General features: G+C 47.2%; 7 non-coding genes across 7 annotated transcripts; all 7 read left to right on the forward strand.

Moving 5' to 3' along the window:
• The first annotated feature begins 1,656 nt into the window (after positions 1 to 1,656).
• Positions 1,657 to 1,738, forward strand: trnal-aag (transfer RNA leucine (anticodon AAG)). Its single transcript has one exon. It is a non-coding gene; the product is annotated as a tRNA-Leu (tRNA).
• Positions 1,739 to 3,644: 1,906 nt separating this feature from the next.
• Positions 3,645 to 3,726, forward strand: trnal-aag (transfer RNA leucine (anticodon AAG)). The gene has a single exon. It is a non-coding gene; the product is annotated as a tRNA-Leu (tRNA).
• A 1,906-nt stretch (positions 3,727 to 5,632) lies between these two features.
• Positions 5,633 to 5,714, forward strand: trnal-aag (transfer RNA leucine (anticodon AAG)). Its single transcript has one exon. It is a non-coding gene; the product is annotated as a tRNA-Leu (tRNA).
• A 3,894-nt stretch (positions 5,715 to 9,608) lies between these two features.
• trnal-aag (transfer RNA leucine (anticodon AAG)) lies at positions 9,609 to 9,690 on the forward strand. The gene has a single exon. It is a non-coding gene; the product is annotated as a tRNA-Leu (tRNA).
• A 1,906-nt stretch (positions 9,691 to 11,596) lies between these two features.
• On the forward strand, positions 11,597 to 11,678 carry trnal-aag (transfer RNA leucine (anticodon AAG)). The gene has a single exon. It is a non-coding gene; the product is annotated as a tRNA-Leu (tRNA).
• A 3,894-nt stretch (positions 11,679 to 15,572) lies between these two features.
• Positions 15,573 to 15,654, forward strand: trnal-aag (transfer RNA leucine (anticodon AAG)). The gene has a single exon. It is a non-coding gene; the product is annotated as a tRNA-Leu (tRNA).
• A 3,699-nt stretch (positions 15,655 to 19,353) lies between these two features.
• trnal-aag (transfer RNA leucine (anticodon AAG)) lies at positions 19,354 to 19,435 on the forward strand. Its single transcript has one exon. It is a non-coding gene; the product is annotated as a tRNA-Leu (tRNA).
• Positions 19,436 to 21,039: the final 1,604 nt, after the last annotated feature.

The following is a 21,039-nucleotide window of genomic DNA, read 5'->3' on the forward strand; positions in this document are numbered from 1 at the left end:
TCTCCCATTTCTTGCAATCTATCGACCGCTCTCACTCTCGCACCCAGCATCTCTCCGTCGCTTCCCCGTTCGCTCTTCCGAACCTCCCATTTGCTCCTGTGCTGCAATCCGATTAATTGAACACGAGTATCTTTTTTTCAATCTAACCAATCCAGACAGCAAAAGTTACATTCTGACATGGTTAAGAGAAGATGCATTCTACAAAAGAAAAGGGTGGGGGAGGGGATCTGGACTCTGACTTCAGGATGAGAGTCAGATGTGTTTTTCATACCATCAGTCTGAGGAAGATGTGATCAGGAGGGCAAATGTTTTCTATTGTTCTCTCCTCTTATAGTTACGATAAATTTCAGGCTCAATGCGTCAGGTTTTTTTTTATCACACTTTATGCTTTACTTACAGCAACTTCCTTCTTGCAATAAACACTAGAAACTGCAACACAACTTTCAAAACACTTTATTCGCACCAACATAAGCTGCAAATGCTGCAAACTTGCAGCAGCCTTGGCCTTCCCCTTTCTCTCAACGCATCCTGCAGCGCCGCGTCGCCAGCACCAGATGGTGCTCTTGGCCTTTACACAAACGGGAATACCATCACACAAAACGGAACACCGTTACACAACACGGAGAACCTTTACACAACAGGAAACACATTACTCAATAGCGGACATCTTTACAAAGGACACAAAATCTCTAAACAACAGGGAGAATCTGTACACAACAGCGACCATCTTTACACAAGAGGGAACAATTTTATATAACAGGGAACATTTTTACACTACAGGGAATTTCTTTACACAGCAGAACGCACCTTCATGCAAGTCTCTCTCTTCATCTCAGTCTCCGTTTCCCTGGCTGTCTACCTCCCTCTCGGTTTCTCTCGCAGTCTCGGTTTTCCCTCAGTCTCTGTCTCTGCCTCGTGTTATTCGGAATGTCTGTCTGTCTCTTTCTCTTTGGTATCCGCAGGGTCTTTCTCTGTCCCTCCCTTTGTGTGGCCAGAAAGACCCTTGCCGGTTTTTTGTGTGTCATTTTTTGTCCGTCCCATTGTCGGTGGTGTAATACTGAGTGTCCTTGTGACATTGTGCAGCCAAGTTAGCCTGCAAACTCGGCTGCTGCGGGGTCCGGGTCTCTGGGCGGATTGAGGGCCGTTCTACAGTTTTCAACACAGCCTGGATGCTGAAATGTGTCTCGCTAACACACAGCACTATGGGGCATCGGCACCTGAGCACCAGCCGGGATCCCACACCAGCCGGCAGCAGAGTGGCGCAGCGGAAGCGTGCTGGGCCCATAACCCAGAGGTCGATGGATCGAAACCATCCTCTGCTAGTTGCGTTCTTATTTACACCAGCAATAAATTGGTCTATTGCTAGCCACAATCAAACGCATTTATTTTTATCACACTTTACTTACACCAACTTCCTGCTTGCAATACACAACAGGGATAAATTATGAATGAAATTTACAATGGGTGTGTTCCAGCAAACATCTATTTATTAGAGTTGCCCTGTGAAGACGTAGCTTCTTCTGATCTACTGGGTTGCATCAGAAGTGAGTTTGCCGTCCACGAATTTAATTTCCTCTTGTTTCCCCTGGTATTTGCAAGACCATGCCACATTTCAATCAACAGGTAATAGTTTCAAATTCCGTGACGTTGGGATGTGGTAGCGTGGCCGAGCGGTCTAAGGCGCTGGATTAAGGCTCCAGTCTCTTCGGGGGCGTGGGTTCGAATCCCACCGCTGCCAGATATTGTGACATTAATAAGTTTCGTCGCTGCAGTAAACCGTGCAGGGATGCCGGTTTTGTGTCACCTTTTCATTCAGTTGCTATTGACAGGCAGATCTGATTCGCAGAGTTTTCTCTGGTCCGTACATTGGCCTGAGCCGCGCACCGAACACTACAAACACCGTCACCCAACCAACTGAATTCACACCGTTCACTCACTCGTCTCCACACCTGCTGCCTCTCAGTTATTCAGGTATACATCATTTTTCTTTCTCCCATTTCTTGCAATCTATCGACCGCTCTCACTCTCGCACCCAGCATCTCTCCGTCGCTTCCCCGTTCGCTCTTCCGAACCTCCCATTTGCTCCTGTGCTGCAATCCGATTAATTGAACACGAGTATCTTTTTTTCAATCTAACCAATCCAGACAGCAAAAGTTACATTCTGACATGGTTAAGAGAAGATGCATTCTACAAAAGAAAAGGGTGGGGGAGGGGATCTGGACTCTGACTTCAGGATGAGAGTCAGATGTGTTTTTCATACCATCAGTCTGAGGAAGATGTGATCAGGAGGGCAAATGTTTTCTATTGTTCTCTCCTCTTATAGTTACGATAAATTTCAGGCTCAATGCGTCAGGTTTTTTTTATCACACTTTATGCTTTACTTACAGCAACTTCCTTCTTGCAATAAACACTAGAAACTGCAACACAACTTTCAAAACACTTTATTCGCACCAACATAAGCTGCAAATGCTGCAAACTTGCAGCAGCCTTGGCCTTCCCCTTTCTCTCAACGCATCCTGCAGCGCCGCGTCGCCAGCACCAGATGGTGCTCTTGGCCTTTACACAAACGGGAATACCATCACACAAAACGGAACACCGTTACACAACACGGAGAACCTTTACACAACAGGAAACACATTACTCAATAGCGGACATCTTTACAAAGGACACAAAATCTCTAAACAACAGGGAGAATCTGTACACAACAGCGACCATCTTTACACAAGAGGGAACAATTTTATATAACAGGGAACATTTTTACACTACAGGGAATTTCTTTACACAGCAGAACGCACCTTCATGCAAGTCTCTCTCTTCATCTCAGTCTCCGTTTCCCTGGCTGTCTACCTCCCTCTCGGTTTCTCTCGCAGTCTCGGTTTTCCCTCAGTCTCTGTCTCTGCCTCGTGTTATTCGGAATGTCTGTCTGTCTCTTTCTCTTTGGTATCCGCAGGGTCTTTCTCTGTCCCTCCCTTTGTGTGGCCAGAAAGACCCTTGCCGGTTTTTTGTGTGTCATTTTTTGTCCGTCCCATTGTCGGTGGTGTAATACTGAGTGTCCTTGTGACATTGTGCAGCCAAGTTAGCCTGCAAACTCGGCTGCTGCGGGGTCCGGGTCTCTGGGCGGATTGAGGGCAGTTCTACAGTTTTCAACACAGCCTGGATGCTGAAATGTGTCTCGCTAACACACAGCACTGTGGGGCATCGGAACCTGAGCACCAGCCGGGATCCCACACCAGCCGGCAGCAGAGTGGCGCAGCGGAAGCGTGCTGGGCCCATAACCCAGAGGTCGATGGATCGAAACCATCCTCTGCTAGTTGCGTTCTTATTTACACCAGCAATAAATTGGTCTATTGCTAGCCACAATCAAACGCATTTATTTTTATCACACTTTACTTACACCAACTTCCTGCTTGCAATACACAACAGGGATAAATTATGAATGAAATTTACAATGGGTGTGTTCCAGCAAACATCTATTTATTAGAGTTGCCCTGTGAAGACGTAGCTTCTTCTGATCTACTGGGTTGCATCAGAAGTGAGTTTGCCGTCCACGAATTTAATTTCCTCTTGTTTCCCCTGGTATTTGCAAGACCATGCCACATTTCAATCAACAGGTAATAGTTTCAAATTCCGTGACGTTGGGATGTGGTAGCGTGGCCGAGCGGTCTAAGGCGCTGGATTAAGGCTCCAGTCTCTTCGGGGGCGTGGGTTCGAATCCCACCGCTGCCAGATATTGTGACATTAATAAGTTTCGTCGCTGCAGTAAACCGTGCAGGGATGCCGGTTTTGTGTCACCTTTTCATTCAGTTGCTATTGACAGGCAGATCTGATTCGCAGAGTTTTCTCTGGTCCGTACATTGGCCTGAGCCGCGCACCGAACACTACAAACACCGTCACCCAACCAACTGAATTCACACCGTTCACTCACTCGTCTCCACACCTGCTGCCTCTCAGTTATTCAGGTATACATCATTTTTCTTTCTCCCATTTCTTGCAATCTATCGACCGCTCTCACTCTCGCACCCAGCATCTCTCCGTCGCTTCCCCGTTCGCTCTTCCGAACCTCCCATTTGCTCCTGTGCTGCAATCCGATTAATTGAACACGAGTATCTTTTTTTCAATCTAACCAATCCAGACAGCAAAAGTTACATTCTGACATGGTTAAGAGAAGATGCATTCTACAAAAGAAAAGGGTGGGGGAGGGGATCTGGACTCTGACTTCAGGATGAGAGTCAGATGTGTTTTTCATACCATCAGTCTGAGGAAGATGTGATCAGGAGGGCAAATGTTTTCTATTGTTCTCTCCTCTTATAGTTACGATAAATTTCAGGCTCAATGCGTCAGGTTTTTTTTATCACACTTTATGCTTTACTTACAGCAACTTCCTTCTTGCAATAAACACTAGAAACTGCAACACAACTTTCAAAACACTTTATTCGCACCAACATAAGCTGCAAATGCTGCAAACTTGCAGCAGCCTTGGCCTTCCCCTTTCTCTCAACGCATCCTGCAGCGCCGCGTCGCCAGCACCAGATGGTGCTCTTGGCCTTTACACAAACGGGAATACCATCACACAAAACGGAACACCGTTACACAACACGGAGAACCTTTACACAACAGGAAACACATTACTCAATAGCGGACATCTTTACAAAGGACACAAAATCTCTAAACAACAGGGAGAATCTGTACACAACAGCGACCATCTTTACACAAGAGGGAACAATTTTATATAACAGGGAACATTTTTACACTACAGGGAATTTCTTTACACAGCAGAACGCACCTTCATGCAAGTCTCTCTCTTCATCTCAGTCTCCGTTTCCCTGGCTGTCTACCTCCCTCTCGGTTTCTCTCGCAGTCTCGGTTTTCCCTCAGTCTCTGTCTCTGCCTCGTGTTATTCGGAATGTCTGTCTGTCTCTTTCTCTTTGGTATCCGCAGGGTCTTTCTCTGTCCCTCCCTTTGTGTGGCCAGAAAGACCCTTGCCGGTTTTTTGTGTGTCATTTTTTGTCCGTCCCATTGTCGGTGGTGTAATACTGAGTGTCCTTGTGACATTGTGCAGCCAAGTTAGCCTGCAAACTCGGCTGCTGCGGGGTCCGGGTCTCTGGGCGGATTGAGGGCCGTTCTACAGTTTTCAACACAGCCTGGATGCTGAAATGTGTCTCGCTAACACACAGCACTGTGGGGCATCGGCACCTGAGCACCAGCCGGGATCCCACACCAGCCGGCAGCAGAGTGGCGCAGCGGAAGCGTGCTGGGCCCATAACCCAGAGGTCGATGGATCGAAACCATCCTCTGCTAGTTGCGTTCTTATTTACACCAGCAATAAATTGGTCTATTGCTAGCCACAATCAAACGCATTTATTTTTATCACACTTTACTTACACCAACTTCCTGCTTGCAATACACAACAGGGATAAATTATGAATGAAATTTACAATGGGTGTGTTCCAGCAAACATCTATTTATTAGAGTTGCCCTGTGAAGACGTAGCTTCTTCTGATCTACTGGGTTGCATCAGAAGTGAGTTTGCCGTCCACGAATTTAATTTCCTCTTGTTTCCCCTGGTATTTGCAAGACCATGCCACATTTCAATCAACAGGTAATAGTTTCAAATTCCGTGACGTTGGGATGTGGTAGCGTGGCCGAGCGGTCTAAGGCGCTGGATTAAGGCTCCAGTCTCTTCGGGGGCGTGGGTTCGAATCCCACCGCTGCCAGATATTGTGACATTAATAAGTTTCGTCGCTGCAGTAAACCGTGCAGGGATGCCGGTTTTGTGTCACCTTTTCATTCAGTTGCTATTGACAGGCAGATCTGATTCGCAGAGTTTCCTCTGGTCCGTACATTGGCCTGAGCCGCGCCCCGAACACGACAAACACCGTCACCCAACCAACTGAATTCACACCGTTCACTCACTCGTCTCCACACCTGCTGCCTCTCAGTTATTCAGGTATACACCATTTTTCTTTCTCCCATTTCTTGCAATCTATCGAACGCTCTCACTCTCGCACCCAGCATCTCTCCGTCGCTTCCCCGTTCGCTCTTCCGAACCTCCCATTTGCTCCTGTGCTGCAATCCGATTAATTGAACACGAGTATCTTTTTTTCAATCTAACCAATCCAGACAGCGAAAGTTACATTCTGACATGGTTAAGAGAAGATGCATTCTGCAAAAGAAAAGGGTGGGGGAGGGGATCTGGACTCTGACTTCAGGATGAGAGTCAGATGTGTTTTTCATACCATCAGTCTGAGGAAGATGTGATCAGGAGGGCAAATGTTTTCTATTGTTCTCTCCTCTTATAGTTACGATAAATTTCAGGCTCAATGCGTCAGGTTTTTTTTATCACACTTTATGCTTTACTTACAGCAACTTCCTTCTTGCAATAAACACTAGAAACTGCAACACAACTTTCAAAACACTTTATTCGTACCAACATAAGCTGCAAATGCTGCAAACTTGCAGCAGCCTTGGCCTTCCCCTTTCTCTCAACGCATCCTGCAGCGCCGCGTCGCCAGCACCAGATGGTGCTCTTGGCCTTTACACAAACGGGAATACCATCACACAAAACGGAACACCGTTACACAACACGGAGAACCTTTACACAACAGGAAACACATTACTCAATAGCGGACATCTTTACAAAGGACACAAAATCTCTAAACAACAGGGAGAATCTGTACACAACAGCGACCATCTTTACACAAGAGGGAACAATTTTATATAACAGGGAACATTTTTACACTACAGGGAATTTCTTTACACAGCAGAACGCACCTTCATGCAAGTCTCTCTCTTCATCTCAGTCTCCGTTTCCCTGGCTGTCTACCTCCCTCTCGGTTTCTCTCGCAGTCTCGGTTTTCCCTCAGTCTCTGTCTCTGCCTCGTGTTATTCGGAATGTCTATCTGTCTCTTTCTCTTTGGTATCCGCAGGGTCTTTCTCTGTCCCTCCCTTTGTGTGGCCAGAAAGACCCTTGCCGGTTTTTTGTGTGTCATTTTTTGTCCGTCCCATTGTCGGTGGTGTAATACTGAGTGTCCTTGTGACATTGTGCAGCCAAGTTAGCCTGCAAACTCGGCTGCTGCGGGGTCCGGGTCTCTGGGCGGATTGAGGGCCGTTCTACAGTTTTCAACACAGCCTGGATGCTGAAATGTGTCTCGCTAACACACAGCACTGTGGGGCATCGGCACCTGAGCACCAGCCGGGATCCCACACCAGCCGGCAGCAGAGTGGCGCAGCGGAAGCGTGCTGGGCCCATAACCCAGAGGTCGATGCATCGAAACCATCCTCTGCTAGTTGCGTTCTTATTTACACCAGCAATAAATTGGTCTATTGCTAGCCACAATCAAACGCATTTATTTTTATCACACTTTACTTACACCAACTTCCTGCTTGCAATACACAACAGGGATAAATTATGAATGAAATTTACAATGGGTGTGTTCCAGCAAACATCTATTTATTAGAGTTGCCCTGTGAAGACGTAGCTTCTTCTGATCTACTGGGTTGCATCAGAAGTGAGTTTGCCGTCCACGAATTTAATTTCCTCTTGTTTCCCCTGGTATTTGCAAGACCATGCCACATTTCAATCAACAGGTAATAGTTTCAAATTCCGTGACGTTGGGATGTGGTAGCGTGTTCGAGCGGTCTAAGGCGCTGGATTAAGGCTCCAGTCTCTTCGGGGGCGTCGGTTCGAATCCCCCCGCTGCCAGATATTGCGACATTAATAAATTTCGTCGCTGCAGTAAACCGTGCAGGGATGCCGGTTTTGTGTCACCTTTTCATTCAGTTGCTATTGACAGGCACATCTGATTCGCAGAGTTTTCTCTGGTCCGTACATTGGCCTGAGCCGCGCACCGAACACTACAAACACCGTCACCCAACCAACTGAATTCACACCGTTCACTCACTCGTCTCCACACCTGCTGCCTCTCAGTTATTCAGGTATACACCATTTTTCTTTCTCCCATTTCTTGCAATCTATCGACCGCTCTCACTCTCGCACCCAGCATCTCTCCGTCGCTTCCCCGTTCGCTCTTCCGAACCTCCCATTTGCTCCTGTGCTGCAATCCGATTAATTGAACACGAGTATCTTTTTTTCAATCTAACCAATCCAGACAGCGAAAGTTACATTCTGACATGGTTAAGAGAAGATGCATTCTACAAAAGAAAAGGGTGGGGGAGGGGATCTGGACTCTGACTTCAGGATGAGAGTCAGATGTGTTTTTCATACCATCAGTCTGAGGAAGATGTGATCAGGAGGGCAAATGTTTTCTATTGTTCTCTCCTCTTATAGTTACGATAAATTTCAGGCTCAATGCGTCAGGTTTTTTTTATCACACTTTATGCTTTACTTACAGCAACTTCCTTCTTGCAATAAACACTAGAAACTGCAACACAACTTTCAAAACACTTTATTCGCACCAACATAAGCTGCAAATGCTGCAAACTTGCAGCAGCCTTGGCCTTCCCCTTTCTCTCAACGCATCCTGTAGCGCCGCGTCGCCAGCACCAGATGGTGCTCTTGGCCTTTACACAAACGGGAATACCATCACACAAAACGGAACACCGTTACACAACACGGAGAACCTTTAGACAACAGGAAACACATTACTCAATAGCGGACATCTTTACAAAGGACACAAAATCTCTAAACAACAGGGAGAATCTGTACACAACAGCGAACATCTTTACACAAGAGGGAACAATTTTATATAACAGGGAACATTTTTACACTACAGGGAATTTCTTTACACAGCAGAACGCACCTTCATGCAAGTCTCTCTCTTCATCTCAGTCTCCGTTTCCCTGGCTGTCTACCTCCCTCTCGGTTTCTCTCGCAGTCTCGGTTTTCCCTCAGTCTCTGTCTCTGCCTCGTGTTATTCGGAATGTCTGTCTGTCTCTTTCTCTTTGGTATCCGCAGGGTCTTTCTCTGTCCCTCCCTTTGTGTGGCCAGAAAGACCCTTGCCGGTTTTTTGTGTGTCATTTTTTGTCCGTCCCATTGTCGGTGGTGTAATACTGAGTGTCCTTGTGACATTGTGCAGCCAAGTTAGCCTGCAAACTCGGCTGCTGCGGGGTCCGGGTCTCTGGGCGGATTGAGGGCCGTTCTACAGTTTTCAACACAGCCTGGATGCTGAAATGTGTCTCGCTAACACACAGCACTGTGGGGCATCGGCACCTGAGCACCAGCCGGGATCCCACACCAGCCGGCAGCAGAGTGGCGCAGCGGAAGCGTGCTGGGCCCATAACCCAGAGGTCGATGGATCGAAACCATCCTCTGCTAGTTGCGTTCTTATTTACACCAGCAATAAATTGGTCTATTGCTAGCCACAATCAAACGCATTTATTTTTATCACACTTTACTTACACCAACTTCCTGCTTGCAATACACAACAGGGATAAATTATGAATGAAATTTACAATGGGTGTGTTCCAGCAAACATCTATTTATTAGAGTTGCCCTGTGAAGACGTAGCTTCTTCTGATCTACTGGGTTGCATCAGAAGTGAGTTTGCCGTCCACGAATTTAATTTCCTCTTGTTTCCCCTGGTATTTGCAAGACCATGCCACATTTCAATCAACAGGTAATAGTTTCAAATTCCGTGACGTTTGGATGTGGTAGCGTGGCCGAGCGGTCTAAGGCGCTGGATTAAGGCTCCAGTCTCTTCGGGGGCGTGGGTTCGAATCCCACCGCTGCCAGATATTGCGACATTAATAAATTTCGTCGCTGCAGTAAACCGTGCAGGGATGCCGGTTTTGTGTCACCTTTTCATTCAGTTGCTATTGACAGGCAGATCTGATTCGCAGAGTTTTCTCTGGTCCGTACATTGGCCTGAGCCGCGCACCGAACACTACAAACACCGTCACCCAACCAACTGAATTCACACCGTTCACTCACTCGTCTCCACACCTGCTGCCTCTCAGTTATTCAGGTATACACCATTTTTCTTTCTCCCATTTCTTGCAATCTATCGACCGCTCTCACTCTCGCACCCAGCATCTCTCCGTCGCTTCCCCGTTCGCTCTTCCGAACCTCCCATTTGCTCCTGTGCTGCAATCCGATTAATTGAACACGAGTATCTTTTTTTCAATCTAACCAATCCAGACAGCAAAAGTTACATTCTGACATGGTTAAGAGAAGATGCATTCTACAAAAGAAAAGGGTGGGGGAGGGGATCTGGACTCTGACTTCAGGATGAGAGTCAGATGTGTTTTTCATACCATCAGTCTGAGGAAGATGTGATCAGGAGGGCAAATGTTTTCTATTGTTCTCTCCTCTTATAGTTACGATAAATTTCAGGCTCAATGCGTCAGGTTTTTTGTATCACACTTTATGCTTTACTTACAGCAACTTCCTTCTTGCAATAAACACTAGAAACTGCAACACAACTTTCAAAACACTTTATTCGCACCAACATAAGCTGCAAATGCTGCAAACTTGCAGCAGCCTTGGCCTTCCCCTTTCTCTCAACGCATCCTGCAGCGCCGCGTCGCCAGCACCAGATGGTGCTCTTGGCCTTTACACAAACGGGAATACCATCACACAAAACGGAACACCGTTACACAACACGGAGAACCTTTACACAACAGGAAACACATTACTCAATAGCGGACATCTTTACAAAGGACACAAAATCTCTAAACAACAGGGAGAATCTGTACACAACAGCGACCATCTTTACACAAGAGGGAACAATTTTATATAACAGGGAACATTTTTACACTACAGGGAATTTCTTTACACAGCAGAACGCACCTTCATGCAAGTCTCTCTCTTCATCTCAGTCTCCGTTTCCCTGGCTGTCTACCTCCCTCTCGGTTTCTCTCGCAGTCTCGGTTTTCCCTCAGTCTCTGTCTCTGCCTCGTGTTATTCGGAATGTCTGTCTGTCTCTTTCTCTTTGGTATCCGCAGGGTCTTTCTCTGTCCCTCCCTTTGTGTGGCCAGAAAGACCCTTGCCGGTTTTTTGTGTGTCATTTTTTGTCCGTCCCATTGTCGGTGGTGTAATACTGAGTGTCCTTGTGACATTGTGCAGCCAAGTTAGCCTGCAAACTCGGCTGCTGCGGGGTCCGGGTCTCTGGGCGGATTGAGGGCCGTTCTACAGTTTTCAACACAGCCTGGATGCTGAAATGTGTCTCGCTAACACACAGCACTGTGGGGCATCGGCACCTGAGCACCAGCCGGGGTCCCACACCAGCCGGCAGCAGAGTGGCGCAGCGGAAGCGTGCTGGGCCCATAACCCAGAGGTCGATGGATCGAAACCATCCTCTGCTAGTTGCGTTCTTATTTACACCAGCAATAAATTGGTCTATTGCTAGCCACAATCAAACGCATTTATTTTTATCACACTTTACTTACACCAACTTCCTGCTTGCAATACACAACAGGGATAAATTATGAATGAAATTTACAATGGGTGTGTTCCAGCAAACATCTATTTATTAGAGTTGCCCTGTGAAGACGTAGCTTCTTCTGATCTACTGGGTTGCATCAGAAGTGAGTTTGCCGTCCACGAATTTAATTTCCTCTTGTTTCCCCTGGTATTTGCAAGACCATGCCACATTTCAATCAACAGGTAATAGTTTCAAATTCCGTGACGTTGGGATGTGGTAGCGTGGCCGAGCGGTCTAAGGCGCTGGATTAAGGCTCCAGTCTCTTCGGGGGCGTGGGTTCGAATCCCACCGCTGCCAGATATTGCGACATTAATAAATTTCGTCGCTGCAGTAAACCGTGCAGGGATGCCGGTTTTGTGTCACCTTTTCATTCAGTTGCTATTGACAGGCAGATCTGATTCGCAGAGTTTCCTCTGGTCCGTACATTGGCCTGAGCCGCGCCCCGAACACGACAAACACCGTCACCCAACCAACTGAATTCACACCGTTCACTCACTCGTCTCCACACCTGCTGCCTCTCAGTTATTCAGGTATACACCATTTTTCTTTCTCCCATTTCTTGCAATCTATCGAACGCTCTCACTCTCGCACCCAGCATCTCTCCGTCGCTTCCCCGTTCGCTCTTCCGAACCTCCCATTTGCTCCTGTGCTGCAATCCGATTAATTGAACACGAGTATCTTTTTTTCAATCTAACCAATCCAGACAGCGAAAGTTACATTCTGACATGGTTAAGAGAAGATGCATTCTGCAAAAGAAAAGGGTGGGGGAGGGGATCTGGACTCTGACTTCAGGATGAGAGTCAGATGTGTTTTTCATACCATCAGTCTGAGGAAGATGTGATCAGGAGGGCAAATGTTTTCTATTGTTCTCTCCTCTTATAGTTACGATAAATTTCAGGCTCAATGCGTCAGGTTTTTTTTATCACACTTTATGCTTTACTTACAGCAACTTCCTTCTTGCAATAAACACTAGAAACTGCAACACAACTTTCAAAACACTTTATTCGTACCAACATAAGCTGCAAATGCTGCAAACTTGCAGCAGCCTTGGCCTTCCCCTTTCTCTCAACGCATCCTGCAGCGCCGCGTCGCCAGCACCAGATGGTGCTCTTGGCCTTTACACAAACGGGAATACCATCACACAAAACGGAACACCGTTACACAACACGGAGAACCTTTACACAACAGGAAACACATTACTCAATAGCGGACATCTTTACAAAGGACACAAAATCTCTAAACAACAGGGAGAATCTGTACACAACAGCGACCATCTTTACACAAGAGGGAACAATTTTATATAACAGGGAACATTTTTACACTACAGGGAATTTCTTTACACAGCAGAACGCACCTTCATGCAAGTCTCTCTCTTCATCTCAGTCTCCGTTTCCCTGGCTGTCTACCTCCCTCTCGGTTTCTCTCGCAGTCTCGGTTTTCCCTCAGTCTCTGTCTCTGCCTCGTGTTATTCGGAATGTCTATCTGTCTCTTTCTCTTTGGTATCCGCAGGGTCTTTCTCTGTCCCTCCCTTTGTGTGGCCAGAAAGACCCTTGCCGGTTTTTTGTGTGTCATTTTTTGTCCGTCCCATTGTCGGTGGTGTAATACTGAGTGTCCTTGTGACATTGTGCAGCCAAGTTAGCCTGCAAACTCGGCTGCTGCGGGGTCCGGGTCTCTGGGCGGATTGAGGGCCGTTCTACAGTTTTCAACACAGCCTGGATGCTGAAATGTGTCTCGCTAACACACAGCACTGTGGGGCATCGGCACCTGAGCACCAGCCGGGATCCCACACCAGCCGGCAGCAGAGTGGCGCAGCGGAAGCGTGCTGGGCCCATAACCCAGAGGTCGATGCATCGAAACCATCCTCTGCTAGTTGCGTTCTTATTTACACCAGCAATAAATTGGTCTATTGCTAGCCACAATCAAACGCATTTATTTTTATCACACTTTACTTACACCAACTTCCTGCTTGCAATACACAACAGGGATAAATTATGAATGAAATTTACAATGGGTGTGTTCCAGCAAACATCTATTTATTAGAGTTGCCCTGTGAAGACGTAGCTTCTTCTGATCTACTGGGTTGCATCAGAAGTGAGTTTGCCGTCCACGAATTTAATTTCCTCTTGTTTCCCCTGGTATTTGCAAGACCATGCCACATTTCAATCAACAGGTAATAGTTTCAAATTCCGTGACGTTGGGATGTGGTAGCGTGTTCGAGCGGTCTAAGGCGCTGGATTAAGGCTCCAGTCTCTTCGGGGGCGTCGGTTCGAATCCCCCCGCTGCCAGATATTGCGACATTAATAAATTTCGTCGCTGCAGTAAACCGTGCAGGGATGCCGGTTTTGTGTCACCTTTTCATTCAGTTGCTATTGACAGGCACATCTGATTCGCAGAGTTTTCTCTGGTCCGTACATTGGCCTGAGCCGCGCACCGAACACTACAAACACCGTCACCCAACCAACTGAATTCACACCGTTCACTCACTCGTCTCCACACCTGCTGCCTCTCAGTTATTCAGGTATACACCATTTTTCTTTCTCCCATTTCTTGCAATCTATCGACCGCTCTCACTCTCGCACCCAGCATCTCTCCGTCGCTTCCCCGTTCGCTCTTCCGAACCTCCCATTTGCTCCTGTGCTGCAATCCGATTAATTGAACACGAGTATCTTTTTTTCAATCTAACCAATCCAGACAGCGAAAGTTACATTCTGACATGGTTAAGAGAAGATGCATTCTACAAAAGAAAAGGGTGGGGGAGGGGATCTGGACTCTGACTTCAGGATGAGAGTCAGATGTGTTTTTCATACCATCAGTCTGAGGAAGATGTGATCAGGAGGGCAAATGTTTTCTATTGTTCTCTCCTCTTATAGTTACGATAAATTTCAGGCTCAATGCGTCAGGTTTTTTTTATCACACTTTATGCTTTACTTACAGCAACTTCCTTCTTGCAATAAACACTAGAAACTGCAACACAACTTTCAAAACACTTTATTCGCACCAACATAAGCTGCAAATGCTGCAAACTTGCAGCAGCCTTGGCCTTCCCCTTTCTCTCAACGCATCCTGTAGCGCCGCGTCGCCAGCACCAGATGGTGCTCTTGGCCTTTACACAAACGGGAATACCATCACACAAAACGGAACACCGTTACACAACACGGAGAACCTTTAGACAACAGGAAACACATTACTCAATAGCGGACATCTTTACAAAGGACACAAAATCTCTAAACAACAGGGAGAATCTGTACACAACAGCGAACATCTTTACACAAGAGGGAACAATTTTATATAACAGGGAACATTTTTACACTACAGGGAATTTCTTTACACAGCAGAACGCACCTTCATGCAAGTCTCTCTCTTCATCTCAGTCTCCGTTTCCCTGGCTGTCTACCTCCCTCTCGGTTTCTCTCGCAGTCTCGGTTTTCCCTCAGTCTCTGTCTCTGCCTCGTGTTATTCGGAATGTCTGTCTGTCTCTTTCTCTTTGGTATCCGCAGGGTCTTTCTCTGTCCCTCCCTTTGTGTGGCCAGAAAGACCCTTGCCGGTTTTTTGTGTGTCATTTTTTGTCCGTCCCATTGTCGGTGGTGTAATACTGAGTGTCCTTGTGACATTGTGCAGCCAAGTTAGCCTGCAAACTCGGCTGCTGCGGGGTCCGGGTCTCTGGGCGGATTGAGGGCCGTTCTACAGTTTTCCACACAGCCTGGATGCTGAAATGTGTCTCGCTAACACACAGCACTGTGGGGCATCGGCACCTGAGCACCAGCCGGGATCCCACACCAGCCGGCAGCAGAGTGGCGCAGCGGAAGCGTGCTGGGCCCATAACCCAGAGGTCGATGGATCGAAACCATCCTCTGCTAGTTGCGTTCTTATTTACACCAGCAATAAATTGGTCTATTGCTAGCCACAATCAAACGCATTTATTTTTATCACACTTTACTTACACCAACTTCCTGCTTGCAATACACAACAGGGATAAATTATGAATGAAATTTACAATGGGTGTGTTCCAGCAAACATCTATTTATTAGAGTTGCCCTGTGAAGACGTAGCTTCTTCTGATCTACTGGGTTGCATCAGAAGTGAGTTTGCCGTCCACGAATTTAATTTCCTCTTGTTTCCCCTGGTATTTGCAAGACCATGCCACATTTCAATCAACAGGTAATAGTTTCAAATTCCGTGCCGTTGGGATGTGGTAGCGTGGCCGAGCGGTCTAAGGCGCTGGATTAAGGCTCCAGTCTCTTCGGGGGCGTGGGTTCGAATCCCACCGCTGCCAGATATTGCGACATTAATAAATTTCGTCGCTGCAGTAAACCGTGCAGGGATGCAGGTTTTGTGTCACCTTTTCATTCAGTTGCTATTGACAGGCAGATCTGATTCGCAGAGTTTCCTCTGGTCCGTGCATTGGCCTGAGCCGCGCACCGAACACGACAAACACCGTCACCCAACCAACTGAATTCACACCGTTCACTCACTCGTCTCCACACCTGCTGCCTCTCAGTTATTCAGGTATACACCATTTTTCTTTCTCCCATTTCTTGCAATCTATCGACCGCTCTCACTCTCGCACCCAGCATCTCTCCGTCGCTTCCCCGTTCGCTCTTCCGAACTTGCCGGTTGAACAGCACCTCCCATTTGCTCCTGTGCTGCCATCCGATTAATTGAACACGAGTATCTTTTTTTCAATCTAACCAATTCAGACAGCGAAAGTTACATTCTGACATGGTTAAGAGAAGATGCATTCTGCAAAAGAAAAGGGTGTGGGAGGGGATCTGGACTCTGACTTCAGGATGAGAGTCAGATGTGTTTTTCATACCATCAGTCTGAGGAAGATGTGATCAGGAGGGCAACTTTTTTCTATTGTTCTCTCCTCTTATAGTTAAGATAAATTTCAGGCTCAATGCGTCAGGTTTTTTTTATCACACTTTATGCTTTACTTACAGCAACTTCCTTCTTGCAATAAACACTAGAAACTGCAACACAACTTTCAAAACACTTTATTCGCACCAACATAAGCTGCAAATGCTGCAAACTTGCAGCAGCCTCGGCCTTCCCCTTTCTCTCAACGCATCCTGCAGCGCCGCGTCGCCAGCACCAGATGGTGCTCTTGGCCTTTACACAAACGGGAATACCATCACACAAAACGGAACACCGTTACACAACACGGAGAACCTTAACACAACAGGAAACACATTATTCAATAGCGGACATCTTTACAAAGGACACAAAATCTCTAAACAACAGGGAGAATCTGTACACAACAGCGACCATCTTTACACAAGAGGGAACAATTTTATATAACAGGGAACATTTTTACACTACAGGGAATTTCTTTACACAGCAGAACGCACTTTCATGCAAGTCTCTCTCTTCATCTCAGTCTCCGTTTCCCTGGCTGTCTACTTCCCTCTCGGTTTCTCTCGCAGTCTCGGTTTTCCCTCAGTCTCTGTCTCTGCCTCGCGTTATTCGGAATGTCTGTCTGTCTCTTTCTCTTTGGTATCCGCAGTGTCTTTCTCTGTCCCTCCCTTTGTGTGGCCAGAAAGACCCTTGCCGGTTTTTTGTGTGTCATTTTTTGTCCGTCCCATTGTCGGTGGTGCAATACTGAGTGTCCTTGTGACATTGTGCAGCCAAGTTAGCCTGCAAACTCGGCTGCTGCGGGGTCCGGGTCTCTGGGCGGATTGAGGGCCGTTCTATAGTTTTCAACACAGCCTGGATGCTGAAATGTGTCTCGCTAACACACAGCACTGTGGGGCATCGGCACCTGAGCACCAGCCGGGATCCCACACCAGCCGGCAGCAGAGTGGCGCAGCGGAAGCGTGCTGGGCCCATAACCCAGAGGTCGATGGATCGAAACCATCCTCTGCTAGTTGCGTTCTTATTTACACCAGCAATAAATTCCTCTATTGCTAGCCACAATCAAACGCATTTATTTTTGTCACACTTTACTTACACCAACTTCCTGCTTGCAATACACAACAGGGATAAATTATGAATGAAATTTACAATGGGTGTGTTCCAGCAAACATCTATTTATTAGAGTTGCCCTGTGAAGACGTAGCTTCTTCTGATCTACTGGCTTGCATCAGAAGTGAGTTTGCCGTCCACGAATTTAATTTCCTCTTGTTTCCCCTGTTATTTGCAAGACCATGCCACATTTCAATCACCAGGTAATAGTTTCAAATTCCGCAACGTTTGGATGTGGTAGCGTGGCCGAGCGGTCTAAGGCGCTGGACTAAGGCTCCAGTCTCTTCGGGGGCGTGGGGTCGAATCCCACCGCTGCCAGATATTGCGACGTTAATAAATTTCGTCGCTGCAGTAAACCGTGCAGGGATGCCGGTTTTGTGTCACCTTTTCATTCAGTTGCTATTGACAGGCCGATCTGATTCGCAGAGTTTCCTCTGGTCCGTACATTGGCCTGAGCCGCGCACCGAACACTGCAAACACCGTCACCCAACCAACTGAATTCAGACCGTTCACTCACTCGTCTCCACTCCTGCTGCCTCTCAGTTATTCAGGTATACACCATTTTTCTTTCTCCCATTTCTTGCAATCTATCGACCGCTGTCACTCTCGCACCCACCATCTCTCCGTCGCTTCCCCGTTCGCTCTTCCGAACTTGCCGGTTGAACAGCACCTCCCATTTGCTCCTGTGCTGCAATCCGATTAATTGAACACGAGTATCTTTTTTTCAATCTAACCAATCCAGACAGCGAAAGTTACATTCTGACATGGTTAAGAGAAGATGCATTCTGCAAAAGAAAAGGCTGGGGGAGGGGATCTGGACTCTGACTTCAGGATGAGAGTCAGATGTGTTTTTCATACCATCAGTCTGAGGAAGATGTGATCAGGAGGGCAAATTTTTTCTATTGTTCTCTCCTCTTAGAGTTACGATAAATTTCAGGCTCAATGCATCAGGTTTTTTTTATCACACTTTATGCTTTACTTACAGCAACTTCCTTCTTGCAATAAACACTAGAAACTGTAACACAACTTTCAAAACACTTTATTCGCACCATCATAAGCTGCAAATGCTGCAAACTTGCAGCAGCCTTGGCCTTCCCCTTTCTCTCAACGCATCCTGCAGCGCCGCGTCGCCAGCACCAGATGGTGCTCTTGGCCTTTACACAAACGGGAATACCATCACACAAAGCGGAACACCGTTTCCCTGGCTGTCTACATCCCTCTCCGTTTCTCTCGCAGTCTCGGTTTTCCCTCAGTCTCTGTCTCTGCCTCGCGTTATTCGGAATGTCTGTCTGTCTCTTTCTCTTTGGTATCCGCAGTGTCTTTCTCTGTCCCTCCCTTTGTGTGGCCAGAAAGACCCTTGCCGGTTTTTTGTGTGTCATTTTTTGTCCGTCCCATTGTCGGTGGTGTAATACTGAGTGTCCTTGTGACATTGTGCAGCCAAGTTAGCCTGCAAACTCGGCTGCTGCGGGGTCCGGGTCTCTGGGCGGATTGAGGGCCGTTCTATAGTTTTCAACACAGCCTGGATGCTGAAATGTGTCTCGCTAACACACAGCACCGTGGGGCATCGGAACCTGAGCACCAGCCGGGATCCCACACCAGCCGGCAGCAGAGTGGCGCAGCGGAAGCGTGCTGGGCCCATAACCCAGAGGTCGATGGATCGAAACCATCCTCTGCTAGTTGCGTTCATTATTTACACCAGCAATAAATTCCTCTATTGCTAGCCACAATCAAACGCATTTATTTTTATCACACTTTACTTACACCAACTTCCTGCTTGCAATACACAACAGGGATAAATTATGAATGAAATTTACAATGGATGTGTTCCAGCAAACATCTATTTATTAGAGTTGCCCTGTGAAGACGTAGCTTCTTCTGATCTACTGGGTTGCATCAGAAGTGAGTTTGCCGTCCACGAATTTAATTTCCTCTTGTTTCCCCTGTTATTTGCAAGACCATGCCACATTTCAATCACCAGGTAATAGTTTCAAATTCCGCAACGTTTGGCTGTGGTAGCGTGGCCGAGCGGTCTAAGGCGCTGGACTAAGGCTCCAGTCTCTTCGGGGGCGTGGGTTCGAATCCCACCGCTGCCAGATATTGCGACGTTAATAAATTTCGTCGCTGCAGTAAACCGTGCAGGGATGCCGGTTTTGTGTCACCTTTTCATTCAGTTGCTATTGACAGGCAGATCTGATTTGCAGAGTTTTCTCTGGTCCGTACATTGGCCTGAGCCGAACACTGCAAACACCGTCACCCAACCAACTGAATTCAGACCGTTCACTCACTCGTCTCCACACCTGCTGCCTCTCAGTTATTCAGGTATACACCATTTTTCTTTCTCCCATTTCTTGCAATCTATCGACCGCTGTCACTCTCGCACCCACCATCTCTCCGTCGCTTCCCCGTTCGCTCTTCCGAACTTGCCGGTTGAACAGCACCTCCCATTTGCTCCTGTGCTGCCATCCGATTAATTGAACACGAGTATCTTTTTTTCAATCTAACCAATTCAGACAGCGAAAGTTACATTCTGACATGGTTAAGAGAAGATGCATTCTGCAAAAGAAAAGGGTGTGGGAGGGGATCTGGACTCTGACTTCAGGATGAGAGTCAGATGTGTTTTTCATACCATCAGTCTGAGGAAGATGTGATCAGGAGGGCAACTTTTTTCTATTGTTCTCTCCTCTTATAGTTAAGATAAATTTCAGGCTCAATGCGTCAGGTTTTTTTTATCACACTTTATGCTTTACTTACAGCAACTTCCTTCTTGCAATAAACACTAGAAACTGCAACACAACTTTCAAAACACTTTATTCGCACCAACATAAGCTGCAAATGCTGCAAACTTGCAGCAGCCTCGGCCTTCCCCTTTCTCTCAACGCATCCTGCAGCGCCGCGTCGCCAGCACCAGATGGTGCTCTTGGCCTTTACACAAACGGGAATACCATCACACAAAACGGAACACCGTTACACAACACGGAGAACCTTAACACAACAGGAAACACATTATTCAATAGCGGACATCTTTACAAAGGACACAAAATCTCTAAACAACAGGGAGAATCTGTACACAACAGCGACCATCTTTACACAAGAGGGAACAATTTTTTATAACAGGGAACATTTTTACACTACAGGGAATTTCTTTACACAGCAGAACGTACTTTCATGCAAGTCTCTCTCTTCATCTCAGTCTCCGTTTCCCTGGCTGTCTACATCCCTCTCCGTTTCTCTCGCAGTCTCGGTTTTGCCTCAGTCTCTGTCTCTGCCTCGCGTTATTCGGAATGTCTGTCTGTCTCTTTCTCTTTGGTATCCGCAGTGTCTTTCTCTGTCCCTCCCTTTGTGTGGCCAGAAAGACCCTTGCCGGTTTTTTGTGTGTCATTTTTTGTCCGTCCCATTGTCGGTGGTGTAATACTGAGTGTCCTTGTGACATTGTGCAGCCAAGTTAGCCTGCAAACTCGGCTGCTGCGGGGTCCGGGTCTCTGGGCGGATTGAGGGCCGTTCTATAGTTTTCAACACAGCCTGGATGCTGAAATGTGTCTCGCTAACACACAGCACCGTGGGGCATCGGAACCTGAGCACCAGCCGGGATCCCACACCAGCCGGCAGCAGAGTGGCGCAGCGGAAGCGTGCTGGGCCCATAACCCAGAGGTCGATGGATCGAAACCATCCTCTGCTAGTTGCGTTCTTATTTACACCA

The sequence above is a fragment of the Somniosus microcephalus genome, unplaced genomic scaffold (assembly GCF_052327205.1).
Source record: "Somniosus microcephalus isolate GS21.2 unplaced genomic scaffold, FLI_Smic_1.0 scaffold1634, whole genome shotgun sequence".
Lineage (NCBI taxonomy): Eukaryota > Metazoa > Chordata > Chondrichthyes > Squaliformes > Somniosidae > Somniosus > Somniosus microcephalus.